We start from the raw sequence: 14,900 nt of genomic DNA, 5'->3' as shown, positions 1-14,900 counted from the left end.
GCTTCTGCACATACATGTGGTGTGATCGAGCGCTTCTGTGCATGCGTGCGCGGCGAAATCTGGAAGTATACACTTCTGGGTTTGCCACGTTCATAACCTGAAAGTTACGTATCCAGAGCAGTACGTAACTAGAGGGTCCACTGTACTGGCTGTAAAGACATGTTTCCTGAGATACAGAAGAAGAGAAATGAGTTGAGTGTAATTCCTATATGACCAACACAATGAATGTAAAGGACAAAGAGAGGAAAGATAATTCAGGGATAAACTCCTCCAAAATTAATGACCAGGTGGAATGGTCAATGCAGACTGAGAGGGAAGACAGTTATAGGGGGATAGCAAGATGAGTCTTTGCAAGATGAATAATGCATCTGAAGTTTAATATTGTTTGGGTGAATTAACAAAATTCTAGCCCATCATGGCATGACTGCACTGCACGTTTATTGGAGACTCTGCAGACTGACTGGAGTATGTGCACAGAGTGTACAAAACAGGATATGCATGTTCCCCAAGGCCTCTTGGGAATTATCTATAAGGGCCAGATAATATACAAAATTCAGCTGAGATGTGTACTTTGCCCAAAGGCAAGTTTATGTCTATTGACTGGTAAACGTACACAGTTCCCTCTTCATTGAAGGATTATGTGTATGTTCTCATTGAGGCCTGGTGAATGTGCACAATGGCTGGCTGTTATACACATTAGCCACTCAATTTATATTCCACTTAACACACACAGGTTTAGACTAGTATCTATTGTGAGCAGTAATGGTAACTTCTCTCTCAAAAATGTATAGTACTATCATTCAATAGTGAATAATAGAACACTATGTAGATTATCATCATCATTACAGTTTTTAAGCCCCAGAGAGATTGCATAGCTCCTTGTATAAACAAAGCTGTTTTCCTATTTCCTATGAAAGCTGTTCTTCCAGGCTACCCCTTCAAGTCTGCATCAAAGAATGACATATTTCTGACGTATTGCGTCACAAAGAGCCATTCTGTCTACCAGGAACAATCACATGGAAGCAGCTTTTCTGTTCTAAAATGAAAGGCCAAAATTGGGTTGAATAGCCTTTCTACAACCACAGTAGAACGTATCGCCTCCCAATTGTACAGTGATCCACAATATTAAGTGCTGATAGCTATTTAAAAATGCTTGCAGGGGAAAAAACAGCAGCTTTCTCTCCACACCTCCATGTAGATATATTCCAAAATATAGTTATTATGGGAACAGGTTAAAAGTGAGATAAGCCTGATTCATACAACAGAAACTCAGCTTCTTCCAAAAGACTGTTTGCTGGGTATACTGGCAAAAGAGAGAGCCTGAACAGTCTGTCTAAAATGTGTCATTTTATTCGTGCTGCGGAAAGGGGTGGGGGAGACTTACATTTAACAATTAGTAGTCTAATCAGTCTATTCAGTTTATCTCAGCAAATAGCAAGTATATCCATACCCCCACTCCAGGAATTACTAACCTACTGTTGCAACATGAATGGAAGGAAAGGACTGGTTCACACATGGCATTTCATCACTTGATGGCTGCAACATCACTTGATGGTTTGCATGTATGGATGTTCCATCCCCAGATAAATTCAGCACAGACCAAACTGCTTAATATGGAAGTGTGCACCTAGGCCATCGTAATTCTGATTCCAGTTACTGCGCCCATGGGGCAAGAGGAGTGTGCCGTTCATATGCTAATCTTTTCCGGTAAGTGGGTATTTCAGTTAATTAAAATATTAAATAAAGATTGGGGAAACAGGTCATTGACCCATGATGGGCATGATGGCCTGTCATCATCCTATGCAGAGTTTTCAGTTTTCAGGGTAGGTATGGTATCTGACATAACATTTGTTTTGCAGCAGCTGCATTCCCACAGTATATGTCCCTATTATGGCTCAGAGGCTTCTAGGAGCAGCAGGTGAACACCTCTGGTCTGGTTCCATCTTGGTTCAAGTGGAGCTCAGACCTTTTGGACGCCCCAGCTTGTCCTAAAGCACTGCCCAGTGCCCAGCGAACCCCAAATACCACTCATGCAGTGATTTTTTTTTTTAAAGTAATATTTATTAGATATTTTATAGTTACAAAAAGAAAAAAAGTAAAAAAAAAACCAATACAAAAATTTCAACAAACAATACATCAAAGATTAAAAAAAACCAATACAACAAAACAACAAGAAAAAACAAAAACATTTAAAAACACATCCAATTTTCATTTCATTATCTTTCATATGCTTGTTTCCTCGACTTCCTCGCACCTCCCTTTTTTGTATTCTAATTCAAATTAACTGGTTCAGCAAATCCTTTCCCTCTCTCAGTTTTTTAATCTATAATTTATCTTACTTTAAATTTTCCACTTTAGCCCATTAACAATCAGTTTTTGCATAATCCTTAATAACATTTCTGCTAAAACCATATAACTTCATTCCAGTATTCTTCTAACATTCATTAATTTTGCAATATTTCTGTAAATATACTTTAATTTTTTTCAATCTTCTTCCATCGACTCTTCTCCCTGGTCTCCCTGGTCATTTCCGCCATTTCCATATAGTCCATCAGCTTCATCTGCCACTCTTCCCGGGTGGGTAGATCTTGTGTCTTCCAATACTCATGCGGTGATTTAAGTCTCAGTGAATTAATGACGAAGGTAATCATAGCAATGTCATTTCCTGATGACGTGGACAAGGTGTGGGGAATAAGAATCACATATCAAAGTCTCTCCACTTTTTACTCAGACACTCACATGAGAATGAGGAAATCCCAGTGTGTGGAATAATGCAAATGCTTTTGAAACACACTCATTCTGCATTGCATAAGGGACCATCCTTGGAAGTTTGCTGCGAGATGAGAGATCTGTCATTTGGGAATGGCTCTTTCCACCTGCCTTGCCCCAAACTCTGGCCCTGGGAACCTTTATGAGGAAGCTTCTTCCTGGACTGTGAGGAGAACTGGGTGGGAGGCACAGAAATTTAAGAACTACCTTTAAGAGAGGACTCCGCATTCTACGTTCGATTTGTGTTTTTTTGTAGCTGCTTTTGTCTTTTATTTGGATTAGTCTTCTATATCTTATTGCATTATGAATAACTTTAATAAAAAAATTCACATGCAGAACTGTGAGGAGAACTTGTGGTCTGTTGTGGCCGCATAAATGGGTTGCTAATTGACCTAATGTTGCTAATTGACCAAACGGTCAATAATGGTGAACCTATGCTCACTTTTTAATATTTTTAAAATGAATTGTTAATGGTTGAATTAATAATTCTACAGTTGAATATGATATTGTAGTTTATTATGTATTACAATTCTGTTTCTGTAGACTCTATTTTCTGTAAACTGCTTTGGGTACAAATTTTGGGTTTGTGGAAAATGCAGCGCATATATGTAAATTGAAAATAACTTCTTTTATTACTAGATAAACTAGAGGCCACATAAGTAATTACATTTTCTTTTCTTCTTGTCTGTCCATTTTATAGTTTATATTCAACCATTCAACCATTTTATTTCAGAATTTTGTACTTGATTCAAAAAAACTTTTCACTAGTTAAATCAACCCTATTTTATTAGAACTAAGTTTAATCAATTGATTAATGCTTTAGCTAGTGCGGGGGGGACCTTTTTGAATCGGATACAACATTTTGAAATAAAATATTATTTTAGGCTGAATGGTTGAGTATTTTCAGTATTTTCTAAAAATTGATCTACTTTTAAAAAAGAGACAACAGCCCAAAGCAACCAACTGGCTGTTTCAAAGGGGCTAAGTATATCCTTGTCTTTATCTTTGATACGGTAATTACATTTTCTCAATTTGTAAGCTCTTTAAGCTGTGGTAGGGATTGTATAATAGGCACAAGTGAGCTAAAAATACATTTCATATTTAACTGCCTAATAACCGGCAACTGAGGGAAACGGGAGCCAAATATGAAAACAGGAAGTTCCCTTCCACAAGCTGCATTTTTCTGATAGGTGGGATTTCTTAAAGCCTTTGCTAAAATAATAACCCCCTTCAAGTTTTAAATAAAAGCAGAGTTGTTGGCCATTGTTTATAGCTCTGCGTCGCTGAAAAGCAGTGACCGTATTATATTAAGAGGAGCTTAACTGAGTCCTGGGAACAGGTGCTAAATTTAGCACCTTTATTTGCAACAGTAAAAGGCTTCAGTTTTAAATTCCGTTTTGACTACTCAGTAATTTGGTGCCGATACCCAATGTGGTCTGCATGTAGCAAAGTGACCCCGATTCCAAATCTAACTTGAGTCTGAAATGAAGGGGTGGCTTTTGTTAATTTGGGCCTTGCTAGGCCTTCGCTGGGGACGTGGGTGGCGCTGTGGGTTAAACCACTGAGCCTAGGGCTTGCCGATCAGAAGGTTGGCGGTTCGAATCCCCGTGACGGGGTGAGCTCCCGTTGCTCGGTCCCTGCTCCTGCCAACCTAGCAGTTGCACGTCAAAGTGCAAGTAGATAAATAGGTACCACTCCGGCGGGAAGGTAAACGGCATTTCCGTGTGCTGCTCTGGCTCGCCAGAAGCGGTTTAGTCATGCTGGCCACATGACCCGGAAGCTGTACGCCGGCTCCCTCGGCCAATAAAGAGAGATGAGCGCCGCAACCCCAGAGTTGGCCACAACTGGACCTAATGGTCAGGGGTCCCTTTATCTTTACCTTAGGCCTTCGCTGTCTACTCCTCCAAGCTGTTTGTTCCGGTTTAGAGCTAAAGAGCGGGTTTTCCCAGGGAAAGGAGCAGGGCAAGGCAGAAACTTCTGACCCGTCCCTAGGAAGCACGGGGCAAGCGGCAGTGTCAATTTTGGTGTAAGCTGCTTGCTTGGAACTTTCTGCAAGGAGAAACTCACTAAGACCTGGGCGGAAAGTGAAAAAAGCGTGCTTAGCAGGTGCAATGTGCGGGAGGAGGAAGATGCAAGAGGTGGCCATGGGGATGGTTTGGGTGCAGGGGGGCTGCACAAAAGGGGAGGGAGGAGGCAGGGACCTGGGAGTGAAGGGGAACACAGACGCAGAGTGGGACTGCAGAGCAGGAGAGAGAAGCGGCTTCGGGTCTGGGGTTGGGAAAGGGAAAGGCAGGTTGTACGAGGTGAGAAGACGAAGCTGGTGAGGGAAATCACTGGCGGAGGAACCATAGCTGGCAGAATTGGACAAAATGGCAGAAAGGATTCGAAACCTGCGGGACCAGAAATTTACAGAAGATTGGAAGAAATATATGAATTATTTGAAGAGCAACTGTAATCAACAAATTACGCTAGTAGGACTACAAGACGTTTTGTAAGGAGAAATATACGAAGTGTTACAAAGTAGAAAATAAGGGATCAGTAGCCTCGAAAATAAGGGATCCGTAGCCTCGAAAATAAGGGATCAGTAGCTTCTCCTGTTCCGGGGACAGTTTACAGGGCATCTAACAATCCGGGATAGCAGCGGGAAATGGCGCTGGAATACGGGAATTTCCCGCAAAAAAAGGGAAGGTTGACAGCTATGGTAGGAACGGGAGTACAGAGCGAGCGGCCCACCCCTGGCACCACTATTCCGGTAGGGTGCCATCGCGGCGGCCCCCCTGGACACACGCCGTGCACCCCCCTGCACGCTGGGTTCCACACCCCTGTGGGCGGTGCGCCACGCCCTCGTGAGTGGCGTGCCACACCTCTGGGATGCATGCCATGCCCCCACAAGCGGTGGGATGCCACGTCCCCAGGAGGCGCGCCACGCCCCGGTGGGCACCAGCCACACCCCTGCCTACTCTCCACCCCCGGTAGCAGAGCATGCAGCTTCGCCCCTGGGAGGATGCAGCCCTGAGTAACCTCATAGAAGACAAGTCCGCTCACCTCTCTTGGTGCGGCAGCTTCCCCCAATGGTGGAATTCAAACAGCAGTGCCCTTCCTGATACTGGAGTGGGCATATGCCCCCGCTGCCTATCAGGAGCTGGATCTTAGCCTGCCCTCTACATTGGCAAATGGGGATGCAGGCTGGGATGTGGGCGGAGCCAATAGAGTCGACGGTGGGCTTCCCTCAGATCAGCCCCCTGCCCATTTAAGCAGCCCACACCTGGGGCACAGCCTGTTTGTTCCTGCGCCGGGTTCCCCCACATCCACCGTTTACGCTGCTAGGCAATGACTTTGCTGTGGCTGCGGTGGTCGCTGTTCTTGTAAGAGGCCTGGTAAGAATTTGCCCACCGGGCTAATTGGCACTGACCTGGTGGTTTTGCCTACTTCAGCAATTCGTCACAACTGGTTGAGCACTGGGGCCACCCCTTGTTTGGGACGGAGGGGAAGTTGTAGTCCCCGTTTGCCCCTCCAAACGCTGGGGTAGCCCATTAAAGGGATCCAGGGAGAGTGGCCATGTTTGCATGTCTGGGGGGCCAGGGCCAAAGGCACTCCCCCAGATGGTGGTCCCTGCGGGGGCACCCTATTGGATGTAAGTCTTAGGAGCCCCTGCCTTGATTGACCATGCGTCACTTTCGGCGGACGGGCTGGAAGTATTTCGATTGCCCCTTGCCCAAACCAAACCTCTTTCATCTGTATTCAATAAAGTGGTGGCCTGTTTTTACCCAAAACCCAGTCTTATTGGTCTCTTCTTTATATGGGTTGGGGTCCGGGAAGTCTGATGCCTGGTCCTGCAACAGTGCTGCCAAGGGGAGTAGTACCTTTTGACGAGCCCCAGAGGCAGCTGGCTTATTGCGAAGCTATGGGCTGGAAGTTATTGTCCATTTTTAAGCACACACTGTCTGGACTTTTTCTCCCTTTACCAACCGCACTGGTAGTTAGATGGAGGGGGGCTCTCAGCCAGACCTGTACTCCGGTGTGGTGGAGGGGGCCCTGAGTGTGGTGCCTTCTCCCTCTGGTCTCAGAAATTTACGTTTGAAAAATAAAATCTGATATTCTCAGTTTTCCAGTTTAGCCAACTGCTAAGAATAAACCTTTGTTGTAAGCCACTTATGCCTCAATCTTTTTCATGTTTCCTTAGAAGTAAACGACACTGTTCTAAATTTGTTCCTAGGTAAACGTGCAGAGGCTTGCAATTTCTGTCTTCCTGAGTTGTTCTCATGTAATCGTGTTTTGTAAAATGATCATAAACAAACTTGAAAACACAGAGCTCTACATCCAGTACAAAACAAAGAGGTATGGGACCTTTGAGAGCTCCTTGGGCTTCCTGGTTTGAGTATTTGTGTGGAACCAGGGCTTGGGGTGAGTCACTTCTGCTAAAAAAGCCAATTGCAACTTTATTAAAATCTGCAATTTTCAGTGGATTCAGGCTGAATGAATGACCGCTAGTATTCACTAGTTAGTTTTGTTTGCTTTTTTGCTAGTGAAAATCGCAGTACAAGTTGGCAATAACAATAATATGAATGGATGGACGTTATATTAAAAAGGACAATTGACCAGCAAGATTCTTTACAAAATGAAAGAGTTTGAAGTGGACATTTAAAATTATAGCACAGTGGTGACTGGGATTTATATGAAGCTTAATTATTTTTAGCTACTGCATTTTGAAATTAAGATATTTGGCACTACAGTTTGTCTCTAAAGCAGAAAACGGATGTGTTTTACATTTCTTTGAACAAGAAATTCATGACACACTATGTGAAACCAGGAATGAACCCTGGAATGAGACATATTCCCCTAAGGAAGACTTGTTGTGTCTGAATAGGTTAGTTCCACTGTGTTAGCTTTAAAAGTGTGATTTTTACCTGGTACTATGTAGGATATTTACTTGAAAGGATATTTTAACCCTTTTGTGGCACTTTAATATAGGAGCAAACCTAGTTATAAAATGAGGCAAAATAGGAATAATTTGGGACAACAAATAAGGAGGATTCCCCTTCATGTGACAATGTAAAAATAATTCAGCAACAGCAGTATGTTTCATTTTTTATTTACTTACCTCTCCATGTAGCTTGTACCATGTGGAACAAACCTTAAGAATGGATAGGATCTGTAAATTAGCTTGCTGTCAGAACCCAGAACCCCTGCTTTCTGTGCTATATTTGCAGAGAGTTAATGGAGCATAAGTTGCTAAAAGTGTGAAATGGGAAGTTCCTGATTCAAATATCACCTCAAGCAGCCATCCAGTTGCCTTAAGCAATCCATTGGTCTGCCTGCCTTCACTCCCCATTTCAGGTATGAGAATAGCAATACTAGATTCTTACAGGACTGTTGTAAGACTTACCAGTGGCGTAGCGTGGGTTGTCAGCACCCGGGGCAAGGCAAGTAATTTGCGCCCCCATAACCCGTGGACTTGCGCCCCCTAACCCGTGGATTTGCGCCCCCTAACCCTACCCCCCAGATGTTGCACCCGGTGCGGCCGGCCCCCCCTGCACCCCCCACACTACGCCACTGAGACTTACAGCGGTAATAAGTGTGGCACACCTGAAATGCGCTGCGTAACTGCTAACTGCTATCTTCAGACAGCATACCCCCCCCGAAACCCTGCATATTCCATCAATATAAACTTGTCCTCTGCCCTGATCCTGATTTTATTCCCAAGGTGAAATCTGTGTCCAGAGTTCTGTGCCCAGGTGGTTTTGCCTTCCCTCTGAACCTCTCCATCTTGTTGTCAAGAGCATATATGACATTCACTGGAGGTCATTCATAGAATCATAGAATCATAGAGTTGGAAGAGACCACAAGGGCCATCGAGTCCAACCCCCTGCCAAGCAGGAAACACCATCAGAGCACTCCTGACATATGGTTGTCAAGCCTCTGCTTAAAGACCTCCAAAGAAGGAGACTCCACCACACTCCTTGGCAGCAAATTCCACTGTCAAACAGCTCTTACTGTCAGGAAGTTCTTCCTAATGTTTAGGTGGAATCTTCTTTCTTGTAGTTTGGATCCATTGCTCCGTGTCCGCTTCTCTGGAGCAGCAGAAAACAACCTTTCTCCCTCCTCTATGGGACATCCTTTCATATATTTGAACATGGCTATCATATCACCCCTTAACCTCCTCTTCTCCAGGCTAAACATGCCCAGCTCCCTTAGCCGTTCCTCATAAGGCATCGTTTCCAGGCCTTTGACCATTTTGGTTGCCCTCCTCTGGACACGTTCCAGTTTGTCAGTGTCCTTCTTGAACTGTGGTGCCCAGAACTGGACACAGTACTCCAGGTGAGGTCTGACCAGAGCAGAATACAGTGGCACTATTACTTCCCTTGATCTAGATGCTATACTCCTATTGATGCAGCCCAGTCGTGCCCTGCAGTTTTATTTGGATCCAACAGTGAAATTTAGGAAACCAGAGTCCCTCCTTGTGGCATTTTCGGGGGCTTCCAAAGGTATAAATGTGTCCACAGCCATGATTTCTTGATGTGCAAGTCTTCTCCCTCTGGAATGACTGCTCACTCTTTCAGGGAAGCGGCTGCCGCAGCTGCTTACAGGTGTAGTTTTCCTATCATAGATATTTGCTGGGCATCCACTTGGGCCTCGCCACACACTTTTGTAAAACACTGCAGAATAGATTTACTTTCATCAGCTGATGGAGCCTTTGGCAGAAAGCATCTCCAGAGGGTTTCTGCTGCAGTAAGTAAAGGCAGAGATCTGAAGGAGGCTCCTCTGATATATATCTACGAGGAATGTCTTCTGTCCTTATCTGGCAAAAATGGAAATTGTACTTAATGAGAATTTCTGTTTGAAAATAGGGACAGAGGGCACTGCTCCTTTCTCTGTGTTTTCCCCTTCTGGAGTGAGATTGCTGATGTAGGACTTCCGCTGCTGTCTTACATATTGCACACATTATTTGAGTACTTGTGTATGCCCAGTTTTGTTATGTCTAGGGCCAGGTCTCCTTCTTTGCTATTTCTCTGGTTTGAAGTTGTTGTTCTCATCTGGTTGGCAGCCAGGTTCTGCAGACATTGGATTTGGGGTCGAGGAATTGTCTTCATTCTTGCCAGTCAGTCTGGAGGGCAGGAGCTGAACAGTTCTGAGGATCCTGCCCCTCATAGCCAGTGGGAGGAATCATCCTTACTAGGAATGCCCTCCACCCCTATTTTCAAATAAATTCCCAATCCCCCCCCCCATCATATATTTCTGTTTCCTTAAGAATGGATTTAAAATATTTTCTTCTTCCTATTAACGGACTGTATATCTAGATTAGGAAGCAGAAAAAAGCAGAATTTGTATTTTGAACAAGATATACAGTGGTACCTCAGGATGCGAACGGGATCCGCTCCGGAGCTCCGTTCGCATCCTGAAGCGAATGTAACCTGCGTCTGCGTGTTCGCAGGTCGCCGCTTCCGTGCATGCGCATGACGTCATTTTGAGCGTCTGCATGCGCGAGTGGCGAAACCAGGAAGTAACGTGCTCCTTTACTTCCGGGTCGCCACAGAGCGCAACCCGAAAATATTCATCCCAAAGCTACTTCAACCTCTCTCTCTCTCTCTCTCTCTCTCTCTCTCTCTCTCTCTCTCTGTCTCTCTCTCTCTCTGTCTCTCTCTCTGTCTCTCCCTCCCTCCCTCCAGTCTTTCACTATGATACCTGGGAATTGTCCATAGGCTTTAGGAAGTTACACAAGGGCTTTGTGTACCTTCCTTTCTAAAGTGTGTGTACATTTTGTTTTTACTGCCGCAGACCTCTTCATTATGAAGTGCACCAATTCTCACACGTTATAGACTAAGGAACAGAAATCTCAGCAGATACTATACAGACAGCTTCCTGTTTGCACTCAACTGCTCACACGGACAGTGCCAGGAACCTGGAAGTGGAACCCGGAAGTGGGGGGCACCCTGTAGAATCCTGGCTCATGAGGAGACCCTCCCCGGAGCCCAAAGAGGATGTCCTCTTCAGGCTCCGGGGAGGGTCTCCTCATGAGCTGGAGGTGGAGTGGGGCTTTGTTGAGTCTGCTCAGCCTCCCTGCCTAACAGCTGACATGCAGGGCCGTGCAGCAGCTGATGCCGTGTCCATGCACGTCAGCTGAGCAAGCCCCACTGCCCCTCCGGCTCACGTGATCCGGAGGGGCGGAGGGGCCTTGTTGAGCTCTGGTCAGACCTCACCTGGAGTACTGTGTCCATTTCTGGGCACCACAGTTCAAGAAGGACACTGACAAACTGGAACGTGTCCAGAGGAGGACAACCAAAATGGTCAAAGGCCTGGAAACGATGCCTTATGAGGAACGGCTAAGGGAGCTGGGCATGTTTAGCCTGGAGAAGAGGGGGTTAAGGGGTGATATGATAGCCATGCTCAAATATATAAAAGGATGTCACATAGAGGAGGGAGAAAGGTTGTTTTCTGCTGCTCCAGAGAAGCGGACACGGAGCAATGGATCCAAACTACAAGAAAGAAGATTCCACCTAAACATTAGGAAGAACTTCCTGACAGTAAGAGCTGTTCGACAGTGGAATTTGCTGCCAAGGAGTGTGGTGGAGTCTCCTTCTTTGGAGGTCTTTAAGCAGAGGCTTGACAACCATATGTCAGAAGTGCTCTGATGGTGTTTCCTGCTTGGCAGGGGGTTGGACTCTATGGCCCTTGTGGTCTCTTCCAACTCTATGATTCTATGATTCTATGAGCTGCGCAGCTGATGGGCGGGGAAGCCTGTATCATAGAATTGTAGAGTTGGAAGGGATTTTGAGGATCATCCAGCCCAACCCCCTGCAATGTCATATGAGCACCGTCTCCCAGAAAGTACTCCTGTACAAATGTCATCGAAATGAACAGGACACCTGGGCACCTTCTATTCAGCTGGCCTGGGAGTACTCACTGGTAGATACTGACCCATAATTTGTTTACAAGTAAATCCTGACAGGGAATTCCGCCTCTTCCTTTCCTTTCGAAAATGACCGTATTTGTTAGTCTTGCTGTCAACATTTTACATGATTTCACATTCCAGGGTTGCTCTGCCCATCTGTAGTTGGCAGGGGAAGAACTGAGCAGGCTGAACTGGTGTGCTTTGCTTTTCTGTGAAATATGGAAAGAATGTAAAGTTGTTGTTGTTGTTGTTGTTGTTGTTGTTGTTGTTGTTGCAGGCCTCAGACAAAGCAACACAAAAATGTACATTGAGTTTTCAAACAGGCTTCACGCTACTACACACTAAGCATATTGTGTCTGTCTCCATTTCTTATTCTTTCTCATTACTTCCAGGCTTTAGGAGGAACTGCAGTTGAAGGGCTGAGTTGAAATTACGAAAGAAAGTGATGAGTCACGCTGCTTTCCCCAGTAGCTTCTAAATCTGAAGACCCGACTACATCATGGCTTCTGCCTTGCTATATCCGTGGGAAGGGGAGGGGGTACAAACTTATACTAGCATGTTAGCCTGAGGTTCCCAGTTTCCAGCTTGTGTGTGTGATTACCTAATATTCCTTCCCAGCTGTTTCTTAACATTACTCATACCAGTCTAAAGCAACTATCTTCTCAGTTTCCTCACTAAACATAGTTTGTGGGCTGTTTAGAATGCTTTTTTTGTGTCTGTGCACTATAGTTGCCTCAAACTGGCACTGATTTAGGTAATAATAGTTACAAGCTCAACAAATATGTAATCAAAATAACTTTGCTCATGCTAAGCTTTATTCACACCCCCCCCCCGCCAATTTCCACAAAAGCGGAAAGAAAAGATAAAGGCAGGCTGCCACAAGTCTTATTTTATCTTACCAGGCAAGTGTTTATCAGGGGCTGCCCGGGAAAGTGCATGGACGGAGAAGCATGATTCAAATGCACAAATGGTGGAGCTGTGGAATCTTAGAGTTGGGAGGGACTCAGGGGTCATCTAGTCCAACCCCCTGAAATGCAGGAATCAACGGAGGAATTTCCATGGTATTTTGGAAACAATGAGCCAAATGGTTGGCTGTGATGTGAGGTCTTAAAACATGGGTTGCCAATCTTTCTGAGCCAATAGCACATTTGGAGAAGGCGCCGTGGCCGCCAGTCGTTAAATGGCTGCCATGGAGGTGTGGCCTAACAGAAAATGACGGGGCCACAAAACGGTTTGGGCATGCCACCCCCCTCCCTCAATGAAGAAGACGTGCAGTAGCTACTAGTTCAGAAGGGATGGGGGTGTGAGTGTCCAGTCCTGGCAGCCAACGAAATGTGCTGTGTTCAATGAAGGAGAGGCTGAGCCAGTGCAAGCAGAAACTGAGCAGTCTACTGTATTGTGAATTGTGAATTTCTGAGGAGATATCTACTGAGACCTTTCAGGGGGAAGTAGGGGGCTGCTGGCCAGCACAGCAGTGTCTGTGGGTGCTGCATCAACTTTTTAAAGCTCTTGAGAAGGCATGACTATTGAAACACACTCAGAGATATGACTGTATCAAGACACAGTGATATGTTTCCGTGCACATTCAAACCTCTGTGGCTTGATTGTCAAGGAACAATCTGCTGAGCTGAGGGTTTCCATTGCTCTTCCATGGAACATGGTCTTGGAGCAGAAAGTGACCTAATGTGGACAGTCGGAGCTTGAAGATCACTTCTACTGCTATTCTCTGGCAGCTATGATTCAGTGCTATATTGCTTCTAATCCCGGGGGTGATGGTGGTGGCATTAGCCATGGCCATTAATAGCCATTGGTAACCCCCTCATCCATTAGTTTGTCTAATCCTCTTTGAACTCTTGTGACTAATAGCCTTTACTGTGTGGTAGTGAGTGCCATATATTACCGTATTTTTTGCTCTATAAGACTCACTTTTTCCCTCCTAAAAAGTAAGGGGAAATGTGTGTGCGTCTTATGGAGCGAATGCAGGCTGCGCAGCTATCCCAGAAGCCAGAACAGCAAGAGGGATCGCTGCTTTTGCTGTGCAGCGATCCCTCTTGCTGTTCTGGCTTCTGGGGTTCAGAATATTTTTTTTCTTGTTTTCTTCCTCCAAAAAACTAGGTGCGTCTTGTGGTCTGGTGCGTCTTATAGAGCGAAAAATACGGTAATTAGATGTTCTGTGCATTTTCTTTTGTTTGTCCTAAAATGGGCTCTTAATCAGTTTTACTAGGTGACCTCCACTCTGGCATCACGGAAAAGGGAGAAAAAAACCTTATCACTATCCACTTCTTCCACACCTTGCGCAATTCCACAAACATCTTTTTGATGCTCTTTTTTCTGAGCTGAACATTCTTAAATGTTGGACGTCTTTCTTTGTAGGGAATGCCCCCTGGTTCCTTGATCCTTTTGACTGCACCTTTTCCAGCTCTGTGATATCCTTTCTGAGGTGGGAAGATAGTGACCCACGTTATTCCAAGTGTGGACACGTCAGGCATTTGTGTAAAGTTAAAGGCAGTTTTATTTCCAGCCCCTTCCCTAAGAATCCCTAGCAAGTTATTTGCCCTTTTCACAGCTGCCGCACGCTTGGGTCAACATTTCTCTTGCAGTATCTGCCATGGCAACCGAGAAAGCTTCCCTTATACCACATCAGCCCGGCCTTTGGCACACCTTGCTTGCTATTGTCTCCGCAAAAAGGTTGCAAATGACTTTGAGTAACGTGTGCGGTTCTAGGGTCACTGTCATCTCAAAAAGAGGATTGTTTTTAACAGTTTGAAATCCTTCAACAGCAGAAGCGGAACTCTTAACCACGGCCAAAGCGCAGCACTGTCCACAACTTTGCTCCTACTGCCATCTCTATCTACAGAGACATGGTGGTAGCATGCCAGCGGAATTGTGGGCAATATATATCTGTGTATCACCCCTGACACTAGAGTAAATGTTACGTCAGGCCTCTCCCCCAAGATGCATGCGCCTTGCATGCTTCCAGGTGTTGATTATTTAGCAGCACCCAATTGTGGCTGTTCTGCTTTAAAATGGAACGAAACCCGTTTCCAAATTCCCAGCTGTCTGTAACCAAGCAGACAGTCTCCATTTCCCTAACTCCAAATGCTGGGTGGCGGCAGGGGGTGGGGGCTGTGTGTGTGACTGAGATCTGTGTGTGTGATAAGGGTCAGATATTCCTTCCCCCCTGCACTGTACTCCTGATTGTGATTCCTCCCCAACTCTCGTGGCACTGCAATTTAGGAAG

The 14,900-nt window shown here is 45.2% G+C and overlaps 2 long non-coding RNA genes across 3 annotated transcripts in view; one reads left to right on the top strand and one right to left on the bottom strand.

Moving 5' to 3' along the window:
- The window catches only part of LOC310661690, a 129,144-nt gene that overhangs the window by 14,628 nt on the left and 99,616 nt on the right, over positions 1-14,900 (bottom strand). Inside the window, exon 2 of one of the 2 annotated variants that reach the window (XR_014504068.1) lies at positions 11,686-11,868. The exons of the other annotated variant lie outside the window; for it this stretch is intronic. This is a non-coding gene — a long non-coding RNA (uncharacterized lncRNA). The remainder of the gene's footprint in view (positions 1-11,685; positions 11,869-14,900) is intronic. 2 annotated transcript variants of the gene reach the window in all.
- Positions 7,733-10,196, top strand: LOC310661706. Its single transcript, XR_014504086.1, has 3 exons — positions 7,733-8,157; positions 8,336-8,570; positions 9,164-10,196. It is a non-coding gene; the product is annotated as an uncharacterized lncRNA (long non-coding RNA).

The sequence above is a fragment of the Podarcis tiliguerta genome (assembly GCF_965153285.1).
Source record: "Podarcis tiliguerta genome assembly, chromosome: 13".
Lineage (NCBI taxonomy): Eukaryota > Metazoa > Chordata > Lepidosauria > Squamata > Lacertidae > Podarcis > Podarcis tiliguerta.
This window is presented reverse-complemented; position numbering and strand designations above follow the sequence as displayed.